The sequence below is a fragment of the Triturus cristatus genome, chromosome 6, assembly GCF_964204655.1.
Source record: "Triturus cristatus chromosome 6, aTriCri1.1, whole genome shotgun sequence".
Lineage (NCBI taxonomy): Eukaryota > Metazoa > Chordata > Amphibia > Caudata > Salamandridae > Triturus > Triturus cristatus.
This window is the reverse complement of record NC_140589.1, coordinates 1395523277-1395549863: the sequence shown is the minus strand read 5'-3', so window position 1 is coordinate 1395549863 and position 26587 is coordinate 1395523277. Positions and strand designations below refer to the sequence as shown.

At 46.0% G+C, this 26587-nt stretch overlaps 1 protein-coding gene across 7 annotated transcripts in view; it reads right to left on the bottom strand.

Annotated features, from left to right (window-relative positions):
• Positions 1–26587, bottom strand: part of RALGAPA2 (Ral GTPase activating protein catalytic subunit alpha 2) — a 1855355-nt gene that overhangs the window by 1485528 nt on the left and 343240 nt on the right. The window lies entirely within an intron of this gene.

Here is a 26587-nt window from a genome sequence, read left to right as displayed (position 1 = left end):
GTCAGTACTAGTGGTTTTACCCAATTTATGCTCTTTGCATTTTCTATAAGAAAAAATTATTCATGTTCTGTCCCCTAATGCAGTCATGGTTTCCATCAGTAGTTGTTATGTCAGCTCGAACAATGTAAGCAAGATTTCTTTCAACTTGTTAGTTATGTGTGAATTGCGCCGACACCACTTTGCTTATGGTGCTCCATATACAAATGTAAAATAAACCTCTTAAACCAAACAAAAAGCATAGCTGTGTGTGGTCTTGCTTCTTTCGAATGCCACAGCCAGAACTGTGAGTGGTGGTACACTGCTGTGAGCGCACAGCAGTGTACAAACAAATTTCATATAAACTGCTGCAGTGCCTAAGCAGGGCATACTCACTTCTGTCTGTGTACTTACACAGCACACCACTGAGTTCTCCACCAAACCAAGGGAGTTATAGAAATGTTGGTTGCTATGAAGCTAACTCCACTGTCTTCTCCAAAACTTCACAGACCTTACATAAAGAGTGTAATCTTTGCTGGTTATCAATGATAGGTGGAGTGGTGAATGGACAGTTTGTGTTCGTGAAGGGCTTGGGGATCAGAGTTGTGCGTAGACTTCCATATCCAGATTTCCTGGTTTCGATAAAGTCTGCGTCCTTTGTTAAATTTTGGCATGTCAAATGTGCCGGTATTTTACAAAAGAGAAGAGTATGGTATTTACAGTGACATGTGGATTTTGTTTTGGTAAAGACCAAAATCTGCATCCCCCACACCCCCCAAAAAAAATCAGGGTAGGTGGAATTTATTGCACCGGATAAATTCTGAACCCGTAGGAGTTGGATTTTACAGGGTGTGATAAACAGCAGTTACCCCTATGGGGCACTAATAATCAGGGCCTTAGATTCAATGAAAACCTAATCTATAGATATATAATTTTACAGCTATCATCAAGGGAAGATTTTCGCCCGAGGGGTTCCGAGCAATGCCAGATTAAACATAACTGCGAGATGAAAAAAATATCCCTCTGTTGAAATTTAAACATATGCAATTCCATGCAACTCTTTACTTAACTTGTATACGAAGAAAAAACATTCTACTTTAATTGCTCTGTTCCTACAAATAACTGATCGTTGCAGGCATTTGCTTTAAAGTTTATCCTCAAATTTTAGATTTCAAAAACCAATACCGAAATGCAGTATGTATAGCAGTGGCTATGGACCTCCAAATAAACATTCATGATTTAGGCAGATCCCAGTAAATCAGGCTTGCTTCTCCTGGGAGAACCAAATGTGAGGCAGAGGCAAGAAGGGCGACTCCTCTTGCTTTCACAGAGCGGTGTATCCCCATGGCTCATTATTCCAAAGGAGAAAATTGCAGAACGGCTTCAGAAATGATATATTATCTTTCTATATCATGCTGCTTGTGAAGCACTGCAGGTAATTTAAAACTGCCAGAAATGGTCCAGGGCCACAATTCTGAAAAGCTGCAGCGCAAGCATGTTGCTAGGTTTACACTACGGCTCTACTTCTGTTAGCATCAACTTGTTTCTTTACAGATCACTTGTACTGTAGAAAAGCGTTAGCACATTATATGGTGGTCGAAAACGTCGGTTAACTATTGTTTATCAAATGGATGTATAATTGTTTAAGTTAGTCAAACGATGTACCTCTGGCAGATAAGAGAAATAAAACGTATAATTTATCCACAAAGCAGCTGATAAAGCCGTCTTTCCCAATGTCACAAAGCAAAATAATCAATTTTTATCCAGTTGTTTATACTTTTAACGTCTGATTTTTTTTTTTTTTAATGCGCGTCTCCTTGAAGAAATCACAACACCAGCACTGAGGCCTTCAGGCCTTCAAACACAAGGAGACTGCTTGCTGCGTTCAGGCTAAAATGGCCATTTGGAACCAGTGTTTGCATCAATTTTTAATGAAGCCATTATATTTGAAGAGGAAAACAAAGAAAACTAAAAACAGGTCCCAGAATCAATCCACACTGTTTTATCTCTTACCTACGTTTTAAAAAAAAAAAGACAGGAAGATTCATCAGAGTTGCGTATTTAAACAATCTATAAGAAGTGTAGATCTTGTTTGTAACACTACTTAGGCAGACGGCCGTATGCTTCCTTAATGCTTTAAAATAGATGAGGATTTTTGCCGAAAAAATAAAAATCCAGCTTTTTTAAAGGATTAAATGATTATTTTTGGCTATAAACCTGACTGTGATTTATGTTCATGCAGTATGTTTGAGATTCAAGCTCAGTTTCTTTATCTGTCCAGTTCAAACTTAGGGGTTCATTATGATGGTGAAGAGACTGCAACCGCCGTGCCGGCAGTTCCTCCGCCATCTCGCTCTCATTTCCCCCGCCACATTAGAATGGCGGGGGGAATCGTGCCACAAGTGTGGCGGGCGCAAAGAGCGCCCACCACGTTTCCGCCACAGGCAATTGTTCCGATTGCCTGGCGGAGCAGATCTAACCGGGGATATGGACCGCCCGCCCGATCACAATGCTGGCATGAGTCAGCCTTTCCGTGGCGGTTGAACAGACATGGAAAGGCTGGCGGAGGCTGGCTTCGGGGGCCCCTTTACGGGAACCGCGTGGTGTCTGCCACGTTGTGCAGGGAAATGCACAACATGGCCATTTAGCATTGCAGCCAGCAGCACCCGCCGCAATGTTAAATTGCCAGATGCGACTGTCGCGGTGGCGGTCGCATCATAATTAGGGGTGCGGGACCGCCGCATGACAGGTGGGCGGTCCCTATCCTGCTAAGATGGCGGGCAGACTCCAGTCCGCCCGCCATAGTAATCAGCCCTATAATCTTCACTGGACTGTTTTAATTATTGCTTTTAGTGTTTTAGATAATGTGCTGGAATCAAATGCCTCAAACTATTCCCTATAGTTAGACTGTAGACTTCGTTCGACGTCTTCAAGAAATAATGGAACTGTTTCCTGTACAACAAACATTTCTCTTAAACCCTCGATACTCCTTCCCTTGCTTTCTGGGTTCCGGCTCTCAGACGAAAAGGTCTTTGTTGACGACATTCTCCAAGAAAACGCACGGAATCTCATGTGCTCACGAAGTTAAACCTTTCGTCTTACCATCACATTCTTTTCTAAGTTCCTAAAGTACATGATTTATTTTAAGCCCATATTACTCCTGTGTAGTGCTCTGACACCCTTCATAAGTCGGGGTTGTGCTGTGGAACATGCCCTGCTTCACCTGGGCCTATGGTCGCTGCAGAGTACCTGTGGCCTTGTGTTCCAGAGTAGACCTTGCTAGCATTTACTACTGCGGACTGATGGTCTCAACATATGTGGGCTCCATTCAGGAGGCCACCTATGAGCACCGCCTTCTCCTCCACGGATGACAGTCTTAATAGCACTACACAGGTCAGGGTCACTTTCACCCATTGATCCTGTACTGAACCCTGGGTCTGATCTCGGAGGACAGTGCAGGCTGCCCAACATCTCAAGAAGTAACATGGGACTTACTGATTAAAAGACGGATCACTTTAACAAAAAATCGAAATCAACACTATCATGTAACAGAAGTATCGTGTCAAAAATATAATTTACAAAAATATGGTTTCCCTTTCTTTATAGAATGGCAAGTACAAAAAGATAAAAAATATATTGTTTCACGCTAAGATCGTTAAAAAATGTAAAATATTGTTTCTTCATTAATATATAGTTTAAAGTAGTAAATCTTAAATATTTTAATATATTCCCTCAATATAATGATAGTTGAATAAATCTGACTAATATTTAATACTATATATAATTATATACTTCTATAAATACACAAACATATACATATATGTGCGTATTATATATATACACACACACATAATGTAAGAAATATAAAAAATATATTTCACATTATAAAGTTTATTGAATTCTTTAAATTTACTACTATAAAAACCACCATACACATACATATATATATACACACACACACATATATCAACACACCAACAATATTATCAATTCAACTCCAAAACATTGAATAAATGACTGAACAAATAAAATAACAAGAAAAAGACATTTACAAAAATTAATATAACATTTTTAAAACGAATAGAACTATATACAAATACTATAATTAAAAACAAATGTTAATAAATATATTTACCAATATTAGGAAATGCATTGGAATTTGGGAATAATAATTATACTATTCCCGCTCCAGTCTATGCAACAGTAGAGAAAGTGTAGGACCTAAATACATTATTCCCACTACAGTCGGTGCAACAGTAGGGAAAGCATTGGTATTAGGAGGGATTCAATTTACGATTCCCATTCCAGTCAACAGCAGGGAAAGCGTTGGATTCAGAGGGGTAAGATTTACTATTCCCACTTCAAACTAAGCAATAGTAGGTAAACTACTTCACTTCAAACACATTATCTATTTGAATAACCCTAATCATTTCGGAAAAATATAAAACTCTTAATATAAACATTATTACTTAACATAATCTATACATTAAAAAAACAATTAACCAATTTACAAAATTCATAAACAAAGTCATAATGAAGTTTAAATAAAAAAAATTAGTTATTTAATTATTAATTAACTTGCAACCCAATAAACCTAGCAACCCACACCTAAAATATAACTAAAATAAATAAGTATAACACAATTTGCAAAAATAAATATATTAGGAAATGTATTGGAGTCTGGGAATGATAGACATAATATTCCCACTCCAGTTTACGCGACAGTAGATAAAGTGTAGTACTTTGGCGGGGTTAAATATATATATCGTTCCCACTCTAAACAGCACAACAGTAGGAAAAGTGTTGGACTGCAAGGGGTGGGATGGGGGGGGGGGGATGTTTAAGTTGACTATTCCCACTCCAGTCTGTGCAACAGTAGGGAAAGCATTGGAATTCAGAGGGGTTCAATTTACTATTCCCACTCCAGTCTGTGCAAAAGTAGGGAAAGTGTTGGACTTCGGGGGTTTAAATTTACTGTTCCCAATCCAATCTAAGAACAGTAGGCAAACTACTTCATCTTAAACATATATTTGGATAACCCAAATCATTTATAAAAAACTATAAAACTCTTAATATAAACATTAGTTAACATAATATATATTTTTAAAAAACATTTAGCTAATTTACAAAATGTATAAAACAATGTAATAATTAATTTTCATTAAAAAAATAATGGTTATTTAAATATTACTTAATTAACTTGCAACCCTATACCCCTACAAACCTAGCAACCGACACCTACAATAAATAATTATTCCACAATTTACATAATCAATTATGTAATTATACATTAATAATTATTTTCTTTTAATTATTACTTAAGTTCCCACTCTGTACCCAAACAAACCTGGCAACCTGCAACTAAAATATACCTACGATAAATCAGCATTACAAAATGTACATAATAATGAAATAATTAACACATTACTAATTAATTGTTATTACTTCATTAACTTCCCACCCTATACCCATTCAAACCCAGCAACATAAAACATAATTAAAATATATTATTAACACAATTTACATAATTAATAATCAATTAATAAACCAAAAATGTATTAACTAATTAAATAAATAACTTCCCACCCTAAATCTCTACGAATTACAAATATAGCAACCCACACCTAAGAGAGAAGTAAAATAACTCTGTATTACACAATACACATAATTAATATAAATCCCATACTTACTTAAAAATAGTTAATCAATTACTAATGAATTATTACTTAGTTTAATTCTTCACTATCCCCCTACAAACCCAACAACCCATTAGGACACTATAAATTACTATTAGCAATTAAATAAAAAATTCTAAATCACTTGAAATGACAAGTTATATGTAAAATAAATTACAATTATACAAACAATAGCAACACATAAAATTAGTTTATGAATTAAAACAAACAAAAAAAACTAGATTTCTGGATCACAAGACAATGCCTGTCCATCTAGGTACAGATTTCTTTCATGCAGCTGTGAAGCTGAATACTAGTATTAGTGGCCTCATTTGCCACCAAGCCCACAATTTGTGTGTCATCTGCGTAGGAAGTGACTGAGAGACCAAAAGATTGAATCAACGGGGCAAGCTCTGCCACATAACGGTTGAAAAGAGAGGGGCTGAGCGAGGCCCCCTGCGGCACTCCACACGGAAGTGAGAAAGTTTTAGATCTGAACCTATCTAGCGTCACAGTATTTTTTCTGTTATTGAGAAATGATCTAAATAGGTCTACGGCTGATCCTTTAATACTCAGTCTCAAGACGGTGGCAAAGTATTGAGTGATCCACCGCATCAAAGGCCGCAGACAGGTCTAACAGGATCAGAGCTGCATTTCCTCCGTCATCAAGAGTAGTAAGTTCATTTGTGGTTTTGATCAGTGGTGTCTCAGTGCTGTGTTCTGATCTAAAGCCAAACTGAGTTGGGTCTAGCAAAATATGTTCCTTCATGAATTGTGCGAGTTGGGAATTCATGATTTTTTCAATGATCTTGGCCGGGAAAGGAAGTCTGGAAATAGGTCGGTAGTTAGACGGAGTGTCAGGTCGAGGTTAGACTTTTTTTTAGGAAAGGAATCTACATGCCTTCTTCCATGCTGTGGGAAAAATGCCTGATGGAAACATCGAGTGGAAGATGTTGACTAGGCACTTTGTTTAGGCTCATGAACTTGTTTGAGCACAGAGTGAGGGCATGGATCACCCAGGGATCCTGGTTTAGGAGACAGAATAAGATGTTCTACCAGAGTATCACCATAATATTTTGTCAATATTTCTTTCACTCGATATTTACAACTCGATATATTGTCCAAATACCTTCAAGCACCTAGCATCCCCGCCTCTAGTGGCTATAAACTGCTGTGCCGTGCCCAACTCCATGGACGATCACCATTACACTGGATCCATTGCCCCCCTTCGCACCCCCAGTAAGCAGGTTGAGGATAATTGCTGGATTGATTGGTGGGCAGTGCTCATGCTGGGACAAAATCACATGTGTATTGGGAGCCGGATGCATCCACTGTGGATCCTCTGGATGCAGCCATGTTGCTCTGCTGAAGCTTAGCAACAGTTAAACTGCAACATAGCACTGAAACAGGCTTGGATTCTTCATTTGGTTGCCATGTTGGAGTAAAAATAGCCACTGTCCAAATCGGTTTTTCACGTTGACACCCCCATTCTCGGATGACTACAAATGATTAACTTTCTATCGATATTTAAGGCATGGCCGAGCCGAGCACCAAGATGGTTGCTCGACTGTGAAATTCAGAGCAACCGCTGCCCATCTGTAGCCAAGCTCCGCTCCACCCTGAGCTGCAGCCGTGAGGACGGTGACCGGAGATGCCCTTTGGGTCTCTGCCCGGGACCCGACATGGTCCTCAGATGCCCCATGGCGTTAGGGGCGGGTGAACCGGAGGGTGGGGTCTCGGGCGAGCCGAGCGGCCGCACTGTAACTGAGGCCGAGGTGGCTGCAGACCTGAAGATGCGTAACAGAAATATGCTGCACTCCACGTGCGGGAGCACTGCTTAATGAGAGGGCTGCAGCTTCCTCTCTGCTTTTTTCAACCCTGCGCTGCTGCTCTCTTCACTAATGGGCCTACTGATTCCCACCGGGGAAAAGAGGTCGGACACTGAAGGGTCCATTGCGGAGGACGCTCTCTTCTGCTACCATGAGACGGGATCCCTCTATTTAATCCTTATTGTGCCATACACTGCCCGCCTATAGAGCTGTTCCTGCCTCTACCTACTGCGCTGGAAGTCTGGTGCCCTGGGGGATGGTGGATTCAAGGGAACGGCAGGGTGGACGAATGCTTCGGTGAGCTTGTAGCGCTCACTTCCCAATGCGCAAACCTGCTGCAGCTTTGTGACTGGGCTACTCCACTGGCACCATTGAATGATCAGTGTGATATCAGTCACTGGCACTGACCCACGCCACATAACATATCTTTTGCAGGGCTGCGGGTCCGCCCCCCCCCCCCCACCCCCGGTTCTCTGGGACGCAGCCTTCCCCCACTCGGCCATAGGGCGTGATGACCCTAAGCAACATCAGCTCTCCTTCGATGCAGCAAAGATTCTCCGTCGCGAGGAGAATGATTGCGACCATGATGGCGGAATTGAGAATTGGCTTTAAAGCTATTGATGCAAGATTTGATGCTTTGGCGGTCTGCCTAGATGCTATGCATGGCCGCATCGAATGACGCGAAACCGGTATAAAGGCTAATGGACACCACTTGTCTGAGCTGGAGGATGCCCACCCTGCTATTATCAAGAGGCTGGAGTGAACCGAACGACTCCTCAAAACGGTTGCTTCCAAGGCGGAGGATTTGGAGGCGGAGTCGCGCCGAACAACATTCTCATAGCCAGGGCGGCTGTAACTACCAACACAGGTCCTATGAATAGCTATGTGGAACAGCTCTTGGTAGATTTGTTCATCAGAGATGCCTTTTCCTCAACATTTGCAGTTGAACGCTGGTGCCGAGATCAGCTCCTAGTACTCCTCCACGTTTGATTATAGCCCGGCTGTTGAATTACCATGACCGTGACACTGCTCTTCGTCTGGCTCGTGAAAAGGGACCCATTCAACATCAGGGCATGTCGTTATCCTTCTTTCTGGATTTTACCACTCTTGTACAAGAGGCCCATCGCACTTTCCAGGACATCAAATGAACAGTACAGAGGGCGAATGTCCAGTATGCAATAATGTACCCGGCGAAGCTACGAGTTACCCTCAATAGACGAACACATCTTCGATTCACCTGCTGAGGCGATGGACTTTTGGAAGCAGCATAATCCGAACTCCCCTCCCCTACCAGCCGGGGGCGGACATTTCTTTGCACTCTCTCTCTGTAGACCCTTGACCGTTGTTAGGCCTACTATCGGACACTATGATTGTTTGCGGGGTATGAAACTGATCCTTCACTGTACCCCTTCCTCATGCTACCTTGATTCAGCTGGCTGTGCATAGCCTTTTGCTTCTTCTCAACCGTCTACAACTTGTCTGCGGCGGTCTCCTTGAGTGTTGCCTCCTTCCAAGGAGATCTCCTACTCTTTATTTGGAATATAATGGGATTCACCGGATACTGGTTGGGTTACTAACTGAAGTGGGTTGGGGGTGGGTAGGTTTGGGATGCTATAAGTTACATGTTTTATAACGGTTTTCTACAGGAGAATAAATGTTTTATGGTTCACCTCAGCATCTTCCAACACAATGTTACATGTCCGTATTCAAATTCATGGTCCAGATGACATCACTGGTCAAAAGTTCTAAGGTGATGGAGCTGAAGTGCATGTCCTGGAACGTGAGAGGCCTTGCTAACCCTCGCAAGGGAAGACAAGTGGTGTCGTACCTTACTCGACATACAGTCCAGGTGGCGTTTCTGCAGGAGACCCACTATGCCCACAACTCTACCAATCGGTTTGCCTCCAACTGGGGCATAAACCGCTTTTTCGCTAGCTACAGCACATACTCCAGGGGAGTATGCATACTTATCCACAAAACAGTACCATTTCAGGCAAACAAAATAATCGCGGACCCTGAAGGTCGATACCTGCTGGAGGCCGGTACCCTCGGGGCAGATCACATACTCCTGATTAACATGTATGCACCAAACACAGACACACCAGAGTTCTTCACCAATATTGCTACACACATCTCTCGGCTTTCTGTTGATTCCATCATAATGGAGGGCGAATTCAACCTTCCGCTGACCCAGACCCTTGACATGACGGACCCGGGACAAGTCGCTAAAGCAAACACACTTCAGACGCTCAACACTTTACTGTACTCACTCCTCACTTCTGACAGACGTGTGGAGTACCTTATACCCCTCTGGCAAAGGCTTTTCTTTCTACTCAGCTCCCCATGGGACTTGGTCCAGTAGAGACCATTGGTATCTGTCCCCCAGACCATTGATAAAAATGTCCCCTCAGTGGAACATCTCCCCCGCACTCTCTCAGATCATTCGCTGGTGCTGCTGACGCTATCTATCCCTAGCATTACACGTCTGTCTGTGCCCTGGCGTTTCCCAGCGGAGGCCCTACTCGACACTGTGTTCGGACTGATTTCAGAGATGACATAGTTGAATACTTTCAATTGAATGTGGTCTTTGGGAGTCCTTCAAAAGTATATATACGGGGCATATATATCGCCAAGCAGGTTGGGATGCTACGCTGTATCCGTCGGGATCTTGAGGCTACAGTGAGGGCATTAAGAGAACATGATGAACATGCTCGGACTGAAGATCCTCCCCCTTCATTACATCAATGGGCGAAGCTTTTCGCTGAGTTCCAGGACCTTGCTGCACGCGAGGTTAACTATCTTGGCAAGTACGCACGTGCGAGAGTTTACGGTGAGGGTGAGAGGCCGAGCCGGACATTGGCCAGGCTTCTCCGCCCTTGGCATCAATCCTCTTTCATTACACAGCTGCAGCTTGATGATGGTGCCACGCTCACATGCGACACTGATATCACCTTCATCCTCCTCTCTCACTACTCTAGTTTATATGCCACCCGCAACCACCCCCCACCCTCTGAAGAGGATCTAACCAACTACTTGGCTGAGGAAGCGATGGTCTAGCTTGAAGACTGTCAACGTCAATTTTTAGTGTCCCCTATCTCAGCAGATTAACGGTTTCAGGCCATTGACTATCTCAATGGAACCCGAGCTCCCGGCTCGGATGGCCTAACTGGAATCTTTTATAAAACATATAAGTCACTTAATTTATCATCTTTTGGAGGTTCAATAGTAATGATGCTATGGCTGATCCCTCATTGTGCTATTATCAATTCTCTTGTATGGTTTTCTTTTCCTTGTGGGCATTTGCATAATGTGTTTTTCTCCTGTGTATCAGGTGTTTTGTTTTACATTTGATGGAAATTACAAAAAAAAAAACATTAAAATACAGACAGGGAAGCGAAATATTTCTTGTCTATCTTTAGGTACAAAAATCTATAAAAAGTGGGAGCCTTAAATTCTTGTGTCACCCTATAATAAGATTGAAAGCAAACATATGCCTCTGGGCCATTCATGCTCAGCAGTTACTTGTTGGATGACGAGAGTTACACAATCTGAACTTGAACTGGCTGCAGGTTTTCACTGACACCAACTAAAGGGATAGTCACAGAAAACCCTCCCCATTGATTGTAACCAGATGAGAAATGAAACTGGATTCATTCTTATAGCAACCTTCATCCCACTTATAGAGTAGGCTGCGAGCACAGAGGTCACAAACGCAATTAAAGAGCTGCCGCACGGAAAAAAACTAATTTCTATCAATATTTTAATTTCTACTTCTAAATTATGATCTGGAAATACAGTGACATAGTAATGTGACACTGCTGGATAACCACTGAGATTGTCCCACTTCCGGGAACATAGGGGGAAGATGAGGTTAAGCTGGAAGGTGCGGTTGCTACATGTGATGGGTTTTTCTTTTTAGCAGACATTATGTATAAAAGCCCATATGTTACAGTTTTTGGCCTGCATTATCTCCCCATAACAAAGTGGTCCATCTCTTGGTCTGCCACAGAGAAGTAGAAAAATAACAAGCATTAAAAATGCAATAGGTCTCGCCTTTAATTAAGTTAAAGCCATTTGCTTTACGATACAATACCAATAGCAAAGCAAATGGCTTTAACTTAATAAAAGGCGAGACCTATTGCATTTTCAATGCTTGTTATAATCGTTATGAGGGAAGAGTTCTTAAGGTGGGGAGTGCTGTACGGACATCAAAAGAGGAATCTGAAGAAAAGTAAAATGTAAGGTCAGAGAAATAACAATAATAATTTTGTGTTTGGGCAAAGATAAGAAAAGCTTGTTGCTATTAATTTGTCAAACTGCCATACTGACTAAAGAATATGATTGATTCCTTAACAAGCAAAATAATACAATTTCATTCAATTTAACTCTCTAATTTCTGCTGCCCGCAAAAAGATGAAAATTATAGGTTATTCTAAACTCGAACTGCTTTTTTTTCCAAAAACAAGGTCCAGATGCTGTTAGACATATGTCAGGCACAGTTTAAGAAATAGGTATTTTTAGGCTTGTGACTGGAAAAGTAGTCAGTGTTTGTGACTGGAGCTTGTTCCGTCTGTAATGTGAAGCAGACGCCATCTTTGAAAGGTCAGTGGGCAGCAGCGCCTTGCAGCTGCTGCCGAATGCTTAAATTAATCTGCAACCGACAGGGGAGCACGGTGCTGGCTAGCTTTGCATAAAGTGTTTCTAAGCACATACTTGCAAATTAAACTTCTCATTGCAGATATTTCAAATGTAAACTACTCACGAAGGCAGGGAGGTCCCTAGAACCCCGAGGCAGCTCTGAAGCACAATGTAGCACAGGGAAACAAACGAACATTAACCATTTTATGATATTGTAATTGCTTTACTACCCCGGACGAGGCGTTGAAGGGCGTTACTCCAGGCAGCACTCTGCTTTCGAACCCAGGGTTATTGGCTAGTAGTCTAGTGTTATTGGTATTGCTGGTTATTGAACCAATCGTTTGGCTTTTGTACACGGAACAGGGTTTACAGGGATTCATTAAGAAACCGCACTGGCACGGGATAAGCCAGTGTAGGACATGAAGCACCAGCGCACACATCCCTCCAACACACAAAACTGATAGTGTGTTATTTATATTCTCGCTCTATTTCACCCTTCTATCTGTGCCTCTTGTGCAGTGGCGAGATAGAGCGACATGGACGTCATTAAGGGGTCGCTGGTGCGACACCTGGCATGCCCTTTGTGACCCCTGGCACTGCCTTTGCGACCCCTAGCGTCAGCAGTGGCAAAATCAGTGCCAGGAACAGAAGCAGCTGGCATTTATGGACGTAGGCGGGCTCTTTACAGCTTGTTTTTTGTCAATTTGTTATTATACTAGTAGCAAATAATAAATTATTCGCTATTAGTTTAATTAAAAAATGGAGTACAGTACAAATACATGGAATGTGACTTTTCCTGGCAGCTGAGGTAAGTAAAAAATGTGTGCGTGCTTGCAGTTTTCATTGTGTTTACGTAAGAGAGTATGTGTGAATGTGTGTGTATGTGTAGGCAGTAGGGTGACCAACTGGCATGGGTGCAAATTCAGGACAGACAGTGTAAAAATCCAGGACAAAGGGTCAAAATTCAGGGCATAAATTTGGGACAATACATACGTTTTACAGACATATATAGGTAAGTAGACAACCAAAATAAGTACAAGTCAAAATAAGTTTATATAAGGTTGAGACAATCGTGCACTTTACAGTTTTTCAGTATGCGCGCAGCTTTGCAAAGCGACATCAGGCCCTCTCTGCAATCAAGATTTGAGCAGGAGAAGGCACACCAAATGCTGTCACTATAATAGGGCCCATTGTCATTCTATCTGTGATAATCGTCTGCAGTCTCAGAATGACAATGGGCCAGTCCACAGTATTTGCGAGGTCCAGGAGAGGCGGCTGCTGGCAGCCTCAGTCTACAGACTAAAAGATGAGTGCGAGAGGCCCCGAGTGGAATCTTTTAAACTCACGGGGCCTCTCGCAGGGGAATAGAATACCTTCCTGAAATTCCCCAATTTGATTTTAGTATGATGTCTGTAAGGCGTCCGTAATTTGGAGACCCCAAATTACGGACGCCGTACAGACATCCTACTAAAATAATGGACGGTTGGTCACCCTAGGAGGGAGGGAGGGAGGGAGGGAGAGAGGGGGAGAGAGAGGGAGAGGGAGAGAGAGAGGGGGAGGGGGGAGTGAGAGGGAGAGGGAGAGGGAGAGGGGGAGAGAGAGTGTTTGTGTGTGCGTGTGTGTCTAAGCAATGCATGTGTGAGTGAAAGTGAATGTCAAAGGGCATGTGCAGTCACTTCCGCTACCCCTGTCATTTTCGTGAATGGACGTCCACGTAGCGGGGTCAGTGGGGTCAAATTTAAAGGGGTGCTGATGGTAGCAAAAGACAGACAATAGATGGAAAAAATACTCAGTCTAGATTTCGCCAACAGCTATGCTCAATGAGATCTCAAAACACCAAGTGCTTGTCAATCCACCATTTTAATAAACAGATTTTGAAGTAGGACTAGCCCAGCTTTGAGCTTCTGTGAGGAGACCGCTCCAGACTACAGCTCCTGAATTTAAATAGATGCCACAATCTCTGACTTTCCCAGTTCCTCTTCATAGCAAGTGCTCCGAATCTGCCACTAGTTGCCTGCAGTGCTAAATCAAACCACGGATACTAGTACTCTATGGTTAGCAGTGGTTGCCATCCATATAGCCCAGTTTCCATGCCACACTCAAACAACACGGACAGGAGGCGGACAGATAGGGTGAAAAGACCCCTTTCCTGAGACAGACATCAGGGGTTGGAGTCAGGGATACACCCACTTTCATGGTCGAAACTTAAGATAAAAGCAAGAAAAAACACTAGGACGGGACAGTGTGCACAACTAGGGCACGCGCCCACAGCAGTGATGTCAGATTAACCAGCGTTTATGGTCAGACTGTTGCCACCTTCTGTCTTGTTCAGCAAATACACTAGAACTCAGTGGCCCATAGGGATACTGGGGAGGCCTGTAGCAGCGGACTGAAATACCAGTCATATATTGTGATTTTTGACACACACAATCATAGTAGACCGTGCAATACACTTACTTCCTACTAAAGATTGACAGTGGCATTCAGTTATGCGGTTGTTCCTGGGGAGACCAAAAATATTTGTGTTTATATATAGTTCTCCTTCTTTCGTCTCATAAAAGACAAACAAGGCACAAGCTTATCAGAGCCCTGCACTAAAGAAGTACGCTCTATATAGGAGAAGGTGCATGCCTGTGGCGTTTCCTGGAGAGCCCTAGTAATATAAAGCAAAGGGCCACTTAATTAACTGGGATAAGCACTTTAGTCTAGAGACCAAGAGGAACAATCAATCCCTGGGGCAGGAGAGGGAGGGTCTGATCGATCCCTCAAAAGAGAAGCCGGAACCAGGGGCACCAGATGAGTGGGACGGATTACTAATTGTCCTCAACATTAATCGCTGCCCCTGTTGTGAGACAGGAGTCATGTGCAGAGACATGAACACGTGAAAGCAAATGACGATCTGTTACCGAAGAGCTGGCACAACTATAAAAAGAAGAATGTGACAACATGCAAAATAGTTTCATGTAACCTATGGACTGGAACAACTCCAGCAAAATATGGTAAGCATGCAAAAGGCAGGCCAGGCGACCCAGAAACCGGCGGAACAGCAAACAGACGAACGGGAACCTGGGATAACAGCAAAATACTTGCAGGTAACCCAAAGACTGCTGCATCAAATAGACCGTCAGAAAAGGGGGCAGCATGTGAAAGACAGAAACAGAAGCAACACACAACAAACAGACCACGAGGAGCCAGGGATAAAAAGAGGGAATGTCCAAGCAACATCTATAGATAAAACATTCAATACACTGACTGATCCTAATACAGCAAATAGGACAATGTAGCGAGCATGCATGCGTTCACGTGAATCAGCATATAGACGCAGAGCAACCTTGTGTATGTATATATAATACATTCGACTGTCCAGTTAAGAATCTCAAAACCAACATGAATTGCCACCATCAGGAAAGGAGAGTGCAGAGAAGAATACAGGGAGACTGAAAGAAAGAGGCCCACAGAAAATGAGAGAGACACTGAGTTGAGAAAGAAAGAGGAATAAAGACAGACAAGGCAAGGGAGCGAGCAAGGGAGCGAGCGAGGGAGGGAAAGGGAGAGACATATTTAATGTACAGACAGCAGGGACTGAAACTACCAGATGCGAAAGGTATCATGAACATGTTCTTCGACTATTAACCAACAGAAGGCGACTTGAGGTCCGAAGAGGGATTGTCAAAATAACAGTGGGACAAGCTGCAATTCAGAAAATGAACGAATAAAAATAAAAAATAAGCCACGGACTGCTTTATGAAACAAGGATAAGTAGGGCTTGAGCACTGCACAGAGATAAGGAGAGTGCAAAATCAGTCTACAGGTGTAGAGGGAACTGTAGCTACTGCACCAAGACGTGTGTGAGATGCACCTGCCTCAGCACCAGCGTGAAACTGTTTGCAAAAAACGCCAGGCAGATGTGGAGAGACCTAACAAAAACTATACACCACACCTGTGGAGGGGCCTACCTGCCACCGCCAACACGCGGGCATGAAGGACAATACATCAACCCCCTGTGGCCACCACTATCATTATGCAGGTGCGGACGGCATTTCAGCTACAACAGGCAACTGAGAAAGTTAACTGCTACCTCTGCGCGCAAGAGCAGGTGGCTGTGCAACACAAGTCACGGCCAACCTGCACAACAAAGTGCGTTTAACACGTGCATAAAATTAATAGGCCCCTTTCTTAACACAGCGCAGTGCGAACCCTCTCCATCCAAAGGGTTGTCAAGGCAACCGACCTGCTCCATCTCGATCAGACTGAGATCAGTACCTGGCCCTCCCTGCTCACGCAGATAATTATACGGGCATTTCTCTTCTAAAGCCCACACCTCCAAAAATGAAGAACACTCCAGACAACGTTGGCGCGCGTCTCCTGCCGCTAAAGATGAAACAACGCGAACAGGTGCCTTTCCTGGACAAGCTCATCGGGCTGGGCCTACTGGCGAGCGGTGCCCAAGCAATCACTGTACCTGGTCATGTTAGTGAGGGATGTCACATCCTGTCCTGCATGCGGCGCGCGCTCCCTGGATGCGCCTCTATTGTTCCGCGTGTGCGGGGATGGCGATGGCAGAGGGGGTGGAGTCTCACCATGCGCCGACTTGCCGGTGTATGGCGGGCCTTGAGGAAAACGGGGAGAGGGTAGGAGAGGCATGTTCCACACTGGATTCTTCAGATGCAACATCTCTGCCAAGTGCGTTATTGGAAATTATGTTGGTCCCTCACACACACACGTGCACACCCTGGCCACCTCACAACAGCAGGTAACGAGCACCGGCAAACACAGGTAGTACACCAAGACAAAGCGTCGGCTAAGTGCGTTATTGGAAATGATGTTGGTCCCTCACACGCGCACACCCTGTTCACCTCATACCAGCAGGTAACGAGCACCGGCAAACACAGGTAGTACACCAAGACAAAGCGTCGAGCCGGAGGCACACGTTGTAGTAGAACTACGTGATGGCACTTTAGAAACAAAACATCTAAACAAAATTGAAACGGTGAGATCGGCAATATCCAAACACTCCGCTCTGACTTGTGTTTCTGTTGGATATCCCATGAGGTACCCTCTCTGCTCTTAAGATGTTGTCCTGTGTCTGATCCCAAAGATAACTTCACAGGGTACTCTGTACTTCTCCGTTAGACGTGCGCCTGGCTGAGCTGCTAAGGCACGGTCCGCTTTCACTTTCGTCCTTCGCGAAAGCTTTCTTGTCTTTATGGGGCCATGTGTTTGAAACACATGGCCCCAAAAAGATAAGAAAGCTTTCACGGCAGAAGGAAGGCAGACGAGCCCGTCCAAATGGGACAGCTCAGAAAACCGGACGAAAACGTCACAAACACCTCTTTTCTAATGGCTGGCCACCGTTTAGCATAAACTGTGACGCCAGCCAATGGAAAATAGGGGCGTGGCTTAATGCCCTTTACACAAAATACCTCAAAACATTGAATCTCACCAGCGAGACTGCGCATGTGCGCAGCCCACGCAGGCGAGACCTAAAAAGGACAACAATGTAACTTATTCATAAACTGCCTTAATTTGATGAAGACTCTGCCTGATGCAGCCTGTTTTCATTAAGTTGAAATGCAATCAAACAGAATTGCTATGAATTGTAACAGTCCTTATGTAAAGCATACAAACAACCCTCGGGTCTAGTTCACATTACATAAAACTATAAACATGAATAAAACGGGCACTGACACTATGATTCGCAATGTACCCCAATGTAGGCAAGGGTAGTCTCCTAACCTTTCACCTACATTTACCCTGCCATTGCACTACATAAGTTTTTGGTGCTGCCCTTTAACCTAGTTAGGTGCTGCATGAATGTCATGGGGTTTTTCCCGAAAACTAGCCTAATTTATTATGCAAGAGGATTGTCAAAATTACAGCAGGATTACCATCTTCTGCATAAAAAACGCAGTAGATGATTCATCACTATCGTCATCCTCAGCCCACATGACAAAGCATGGTAGAACCCATGAGATACCTTTTGGGTATATAAGCTCTATATCTTTGCTGAGGCAAGAGAAGGAGAAAGACTTATATGCTGACACACTGACGTGAGACGCTGAGATTCCTTCATACAGTGGTCTGACATCCCTTGCGGGGTGTCTATCTCGAGACCAAGACGGGGTCCTTTGCTTTCCCACATCAGGTAATGGGGTTGGATCTATCCTAAGGGAATTCATGCCTATACACCTACATACATGCTAGGTACATTTAGGTACATCTAGTCAGGGTTAGCATCGTAGGAGTACCCATTATTACTATCATGTATTTATAGGCGAGCATATATCCATTGTTCTTGCAATATGGTAGGATTCTAACATCTGTTAGTGCTTATACCAGTATACATCTGTTTCTGTCTTATGGATATTACAGCACACGTATTTTATACTAGAATGACCCTGGTTCAATAAATTATTATTGAAAACGTCTCCATCACTTATTCTATGTATCGCTCTGAGACAAAGTGAGCACGAGTGACTGAGCGAAAAGTACTGTACTATTTCCACGATCCCGGAGGAGTCAGGGTTGTCATATTCGATAGTTGCCAGAAACTATTCGCTCTTTGGTAAGAGGAGTTCGTAGTGGCACTGTGATCTAGCTGGTATACAGGCGAATATATCCGGTAGGGGTGTCTGGAATCAGTCTGGACACCGATCCCACAGTTTATGTTGTCTAAATGGCCAGATTCTATATAGATTCGTAGGAACTACACAACAGGATATGCAAAAGCTTATTTGGTTTGCCAGTGAGGTTTACATAAAGCCACACATTTTATGAAGAGCATTCGGGTATGTGTGTGTGAAACCACACATTGTTGCACCTGTAATCCCAGGCACAGGAGGGAACTACTTATTATGTTGATGTGCTCGTTGTGCAGGAGCTGAACGTCATGTCTCACAGGCAGGTAAGCGAAAGTCGGAAGAGGGCTCACCCTGTGCCTCAGGCTGTATACTGTGGTAAGCAGTTGCGAATGTGAATGAAACTACAGCAGACCAATGGCTGACTGAAAGCCCCTCTAACTATAATATACATCTTTTTATTAAAAGCAAAAGGTCTTCGCTCAACGCCAGACATAAATAGAAAAAAAAAATACCTTTAGACAGACAGGACTGTGATGAATCCATGAAGACTTTCTTGTTCAATGCCTTATTACATCACTATGACAAAAAATCTTTTCTTGAGTTGAAGTCTTAAATAAAATCAAGGACTTCAACTGGGGTCAACAAAAGAACGAGGCTAAACCTGCTCTGCGACACAAGTGATAAATTTGTCACTTACTCAGGGCTATGAGAATATTTCAGATTCTGGGAATTGGTATTTCTCTCTCTAAGGGTGAGTTTCAAGCATTAATAACTGCAATTGTAATGAAGATCCTGTCAAATAGTATTTTAACGTTATCAAATGGAAGGGCATGATATCCATGACAATGAAGCAGGATTGTGCCCTACATCTGTAGACCCCTTGTTTACCACTAAAGATACCACAGCGAGGTTCCACTTCAAGCCTGAAATCTTTGTCCCACCACAGAGGAAGGAGTAGTTTCTTTTCTGTAACTCCAGTTCTGTAGTAGGGGTATCTCTGTTATAGTCATAATCTAGTGAATAGTCCCACCCATGTGCGCGGACCCCGGAGCAATAAAAATAATCTCTTAAGTTGTCAAGTCATGCAGACCTGCATCTACACTTAAGAGAGAATTTCAAAGACAGATAATGCAGCCTATATCCACAGGCTACACTGTCCAGTACTTCAACTAGAAACAATTCCACCAGCAACCACCAACAGCACTGCCTGTCCAGCTTTTTCCATAGAGAAAGAAACCTGCCTCTTCCAGCAAAAGCCTCTGGAATGATAGAGAGGAAGGAATGGACAGACAAGCCCCATAGGCTGCCATTATGTGGCTCAGAACAGGATACTGTGCCTTTAAGAAAACTTTCCAGAACTTTTCCAGTATCCCAGAATGCACAGCAGGTCCCTTTTACTTTCAGTTCTTTTTGAAGGCGTAGCACGCCAGACCTGTAGAATTCCTTATATTAACATTCATCTCTTCACCGGGGAGGAGGGCGGGCGCTTATGACTATAACAGAGATACCCCTACTACAGAACTGGAGTTACAGAAAAGAAACTACTCCTTCTGTAGTAGGGGATCTCTGTGTATAGTCATAATCTAGTGAATAGAATGGCAAGCCCATCCCCACACAAAAGCGGCGGTGGAGTAGAGTACAAAATAATACCACTACTGTGCGAACAAATTTCGCAGCGAAGCCTGCCCAACCTGAGCATCTGCCCTGGCATCCGCGTCCAAACAGTAATGCGCAGCAAAGGTATGGACCGACTTCCAAGTGGCCGCCTTGCAGATTTCTGCAATCGGAACATTACGCAGCAAAGCAGTCGTGGCAGCTTTGCCCCTGGTGGAATGAGCCTTAGGTTTACCCCCTAAGGTCTTATTAGCCTTTTGGTAACACAACTGGATACAGGACACAATCCACCGAGAGATGGACTGTTTGGAGGTAGCAAGACCGGTCCTGACTGATCCATAAATGATAAACAATTGGTCTGACCTACGAATATCTTTGGTTTTATCAAGATAAAACTTCAACACCCTCCGAACGTCCAGGGAATGTAGAGACCGTTCCGCTGGAGAAGAAGGATTCTGAAAAAACGTAGGTAAAGTTATGGTCTGGTTGACATGAAAATCAGACATAACCTTAGGAAGAAATTTAGGGTGAGTACGCATAACAACCTTAGCAGCATGAAATACAGTATAAGGTTCTCGGCAACACAACGCCTGAAGTTCACTCACCCTGCGGGCCGATGTAATGGCCACTAGGAACGCCGCCTTCCAGGACAGGTGCTGCAACGAAGCCTTGTGAATAGGTTCAAAAGGCTCCTTCATCAATCTGGACAGCACCACATTCAATTCCCAGGAAGGCAAGGGAAGTCTGACCGGAGGGAACATCTTCAAGCCTTCCAAAAAATCCTTGACCACAGGGATCTGAAAGAAGGAAGTCTGTGAAGGGCATTTCCTGTAAGCAGTCAAAGCAGCGAGATGAACCTTAATGGAGTGGAAATTAAGGCCAGACTGTGCCAAATGTAAAAGATATGGAAGGATGACATCTTCCTTACATGTTGTCGGGTCAAAGTTCTTGGATTTGCACCAGATGCAGAATCTCTTCCACTTGTAAGCATAGGAAGTCCTAGTGGAAGGACGTTTAGCCTCCTTCAGTATGCCCATAGAATCTTCTGGTAGATTCAAATGGCCATATTGCACTATCTCAGGAGCCATGCCGCCAAACTCAAAGACGAGAGGTTGGGATGCACCATCCGCCCACCGAACTTCGTGAGAAGGTCCGGCCTGCACGGCAGCCGCATGTGAGGAAGGAGAGACCGGTGAAGCAGATCCGTGAACCACCACTGCCTGGGCCATTCCGGGGCAATCAGGATCATCCGCGCCCCGGACTTGGACAGTTTGATGAGCACTGCCGGAATCAGGGGAATGGGTGGAAAAGCGTACAGAAAGCTGTTCGACCAGTCGATCCATAGCGCATTCCCCAGCGCCCCCTTCTGGTAGTACCTGGATGCGAAGTCTCGGCATTTGCTGTTTTCGGTGGTGGCGAACAGATCTACGTCTGGAGTCCCCCACCTTGCGAAGACTTCTCCTAGTACCTCGTCGTTTATGACCCATTCGTGGTTCTCCTGAAGCAGCCTGCTCAGCGCGTCCGCCTGAACATTCTGCACACCTGGCAGATGCATGGCCGTGATCATCAGTCCGCGGGCCAGAAGCCAGCGCCAGATCGCCTGCGCCTCCTGCGACAGAGTGCGCGATCTCGACCCCCCTTGCTTGTTGAGGTAATACATCGTGGTTGTATTGTCCGTCTGTATCAGCAACGAGGTGGCCTGGAAGGACGGATGAAAGGCCTTCAACACCAGGTACACGGCTCTGAGGTCCAGGAAATTGATGTGGTACGTCAACTCCAATGGGGACCACTTTCCTTGTATCTGTAAGTCTCCGGAGTGCGCTCCCCAACCTTGGAGAGACGCATCCGTCACGATAGTCGTCTCGGGAATGTCCTTGTGGAAGGGAACCCCCCTGAGGAGATTCTCCGCCGAACACCACCATTTCAGAGACTGAAGAGCATGTAGAGACAGCCGGATCTTGTCGTCCCAAGAACCTGTTCTCTGATCCCATTGATCCTCCAAGCACTCCTGCAGTGGTCGCATGTGCAGCCGTGCGTGCGGCGTGAGGAAGATACAGGAGGCCATCGACCCCAGCAGCGAAGACACCTTCCTCACTGTCGCCGATGGAACGGCCATGAGGTCCTGAGCCTTCCGAAGGAGCGATAACCGTCTCTCCTCCGAAGGAGACACGCTTGCTGACCGTGTATCGATGGAGGCCCCCAAGTACTGTATGCACAGGACCAGAGTCGGGACAGATTTGGACATGTTGACGTGTAACCCCAGCTTGTTCAAGAGAACGCACGTCCTCCGGAAGTGCGCCTGCGCTTCCGAAAAAGATGAGGCCTTGATCAACCAGTCGTCCAGGTACGGGTAGACAAACACCTTGTTCCTTCGTAGGTGCGCCGCTACCACTGCCATGCACTTCGAGAAGGTCCTTGGGGCAGACTTTAGCCCGAATGGCAGTACTGTGTATTGATAATGATTGGCGCCGACTTGGAACCGCAGGAACTTCCTGTGTTTCCGTGCAATGGGCACATGGAAGTACGCATCTTGTAGGTCTATGGCACAGAGCCAGTCTCCCTGTTGCAGCTGAGGGTAAATCTGATGCAACGACAGCATGCAAAACTTCTCTCTGCGAATCCATTTGTTTGCTTGCCGCAAATCCAGAATGGGCCTGAACTCGTTCTTGTCCTTCTTGCGAACCAGGAAGAAACAAGAGTACAGACCTCTTCCTCTTTACGACAGAGGTACGTCTTCCACCGCCTTTTTACTTAACAGGATGTCTGCCTCCGCCTGGAGCTCTCGCAGTTGATACCGCAAGCTTACCGGCGGAATCGCTGGAGGCGGTCTGATGAATCGAAGACTGTATCCATTGCAAACAATATTCAGCACCCACTTGTCCTGAGTAATTTTTCTCCACTCTGCCGGAAAAAATTGAATGCTTCCCCCCACTGGAGTGGGTAACGGATGCAGGGGAAGTAAATGCTCAGGGCCACGACCCGGCCGGGCCCTTGGTAGCCAGAGCGGATTGCTGGCCCCCTCTAACCTTCTGGCGTTTCTGGAAGGGTTTACGGAACTGCTGCTGCTGGTGCTGCTGCTGTCCCGAGGCCTGCCCACGCCCTCTACCCGCAGACCCGAACAGTCTCTGGAAGGGGCGTTTCTTCTTTTCTGGCTTCTCCAAACCAACAGCCGTCAGCGTCTCCGCCTCCGTCGTCATGCGGGCCATCTCGTCGTCCGCATGCTGGCCGAACAGGGTTTCCCCCGAGAAAGGCAGATTGGCCACTCTCCGCTGAGCCTCCGGCTTGAGCAAGGTAAGGCGAAGCCATACGTGCAGTCGTTGGTGGACGCCATGACAGTACCCATGCGCCGCCAGCAGGGACACATCCGCTGCCGCACTGATCACCTGGTTGGAGACTAGCATCCCCTCGCGCAAAGTCTCCAAGAAGTCTTCCCTCTTGTCACGAGGCAGCAGCTCCGCATACTGCTGGAGAGACTCCCACAGAGCACGGTCGTAACGCCCCAACAGGGTCCGGGCACTTGCCGCCTTCATGGTGGTGGCAGCCGTACCACAGACCTTCCTGCCCGCCGAATCCAGCCAGCGGCTTTCCTTGTCGGGCGGAACTGTTGATGAGGGGGTGGTAGCATGCTGCTTCCTCGTCGCCGTCACAATGACTGAATCCGGCTTAGGGTCCGTCCTCAAAAAGGTCGGGTCCGAGTCCGGAGCCCGATACTTCTTCATAAGCCGGGAGGGGGCGGATTTCGTCACTGCCAGAGTGAGGAACAACTCCATAGCGGGCTCCACCAGTCCCGGCACGAGAGGCAGCAGGGGGCAAGACAGGTGCTTCTTGTGCAGCGTCTCGAATATCACGGACGTCGTAGGTGTCGGTACCGTCACCGTAATTCCCAACTTGGCTGCACCTCTCAGCAGCACCTCCTGGAAGGAGACCAGATCGTCAACCGGCGACACCCTCGTCCCGGGTGAGTCCGACAGCGTCGGTGAGAAGTCCCTGGCCGATGATAGAGTTCGCGATCTGGACCTGCGCCTCCTGTGGCGCCGTCTCGATGTTGACGACCAACGCCCACGGCTCCGCGATCTCCCTCTCCGTCCGGAGCGGGAGCGCGATCTTCTTGGCTTCGGTCTGTCCGCCGGCCTCGCCGGGCCCAGCGACGGTGGCTTACCCTGGCGCCGCGGCTTAGGAGTTCCCTGCGGCGGCGTCGGATACCTGGGCAATGAGACCGATCGCGTCGGAACCGGTGGTGGGCCCGAAGGCCTGCGAGGCGGAATCGCAGGAGGAGGAGGTGGAGGAGGAGTTGGCGGTGGTGGCGGCGGTGGCGGAGGCGGCGTATGTAGGAGAGTAGGGTCTGCTTTCTATGTTCACCCCCACTTTTTGCTTTTGCTTTACTGGTTTTCGACTTAGATGTGGCTGTGGGCCTGCTAATCAGACCCACAGCCCTGCTGTTCTCTCTCTAAATTACTAATATGTACTTTAGGTGCATAACCCATTTGGATAGGATCACCTTATTGGCCCCTGTACAGTGTACCCTAGGTACCCAGGGCATAGGTGTACCCTAGGCCTACCAGGGGCTGCAGCATGTATTATGCCACCCCTGGCCTGGCCTTCCATTTTGACACAACTGGCTGATCACTCAGCTGGGGCAAGGTCGTGTAATCACCCCTTGCTTAGGTGTAGTATTCCTATACCTAACTTACATATAGACACATGTGTACCTATCAGTCACTCCTATGGCAGGCCTTGACAATCCTGGAGGCAGAGTGCTTGGTAACATGTGAGATGGTGCTCTAGCATGAGCTGAGCCTGTCTGCAGCTTTCGGAACCTTGTCCTTATAGCTGTTCTATGATATAGCCTACCATATACTCTTAAAGTGCCTTATAATCTTAGACGGTTATGGTAACTATGGTTTGGCTTTATCAAAACATGTCGTGTAAGGTGTCTAACACTAGGGAATAATACCCCCATGCCATTTCTGGACATGAGAATATTATTCCCCCCTTCTAGAGGGAAAGACATGTTAAAATCATACTTCAACTGTTAGCCTCTGACCAAAGCCTCAGCATCACAAAATGGATGCTGCTGCCACGACACAAGTCTGACCTCCTGCAGCTGGGAGTGATCCCAGCCAGGGAGGCCTGGACAATAGGTTTCCTGCTTGGGGAGGTGCTAGCACCTCCCCAGACAGCCTTTAGTGTATTGGGGCAGGGTGGGCTGAAAGGAATGAGACATGCCTGGGGCACACAAGGTGTTCCTTGCATAGTCCAGTTCAAACCGGCGCTGGGGCACTCCAGCCCCAGCTCTGGCGCGAAACTGGACAAAGGGAAGTGGGTGTAACCACCCCCTCCCAGGTCCCACCCATAAGGCGTGACCTAGCAGGTATCCCAGCCCCCCAGATTAGTATAAGAGTGGGAGTTGGGCCTCAAGACTTTAGATTATCCTGAACCTGCAAAACTGAACAGAAACTCTGGACCTTCGACATTCGACGAAAGAAGAAGACTGAAGAATCTCCCTTGTAGCCAAGGAGTGGCTACCCTGTGCAAACAGGCACCATCAAGAGACTACCCTTTGCTTTGCGACCGTTCTACGAGGAACCGACTGCAGAGCCCGACCAGAGCCTTGATTTCCAGACTTCTCCGACTCTCATCCACATCTGCAGCAGAGCTGAGATCCGTGGAGGCGACGAGCGACGTGGGACCAGCTACCTGGGAAAAGTGGCTAGTAACTTACAGCGCAGCTTCTGAGGTACCCTCGAAGTTGTGCACCGGGGATTGAGAAGCCCCAACCCCAAGCACCATCTGCACCGAAGATCAGCCCCCCACACTCCACGAGTCCTGCGTGGGGCCCTTCAGCATTTTCCTGCTTGCCGCGTCTGTCCGGTTGCTTGCCCGCCCGCTGGCTAGTGGCTTCTGTGACGACGCACCCTGAAATCTTCTGCGCTGGTTTGGCTCCTCCAGACTGGCTCCCGCTTCTCTGCAAAGAAGAAGCACCCCAGACCTTCCTGGTCTGCACCAGAAGCAAGTCCTTTGTTCTTCGTGGGTTCCGCTTGCCAAGGCTTGGTGAGTCCTAGTCCAACTTCGACGCCGCCGACAGCAAGAGCCTTCGTGGGACAGCTCGCCTCCTGGTCCTGGTCGTCCTCGACGCTTCCTGGTCCTCCTGGCTGCAGCGACAAGCTTCACCTTCACCTGCAACTCTTCACGACATCGCCTGGTTCCTTCCTGGTTCCACGTGGTCACTGGCTAGTGACCTTGACTCTGTCCCTTCTGCTTGCAGGTTTCTTCT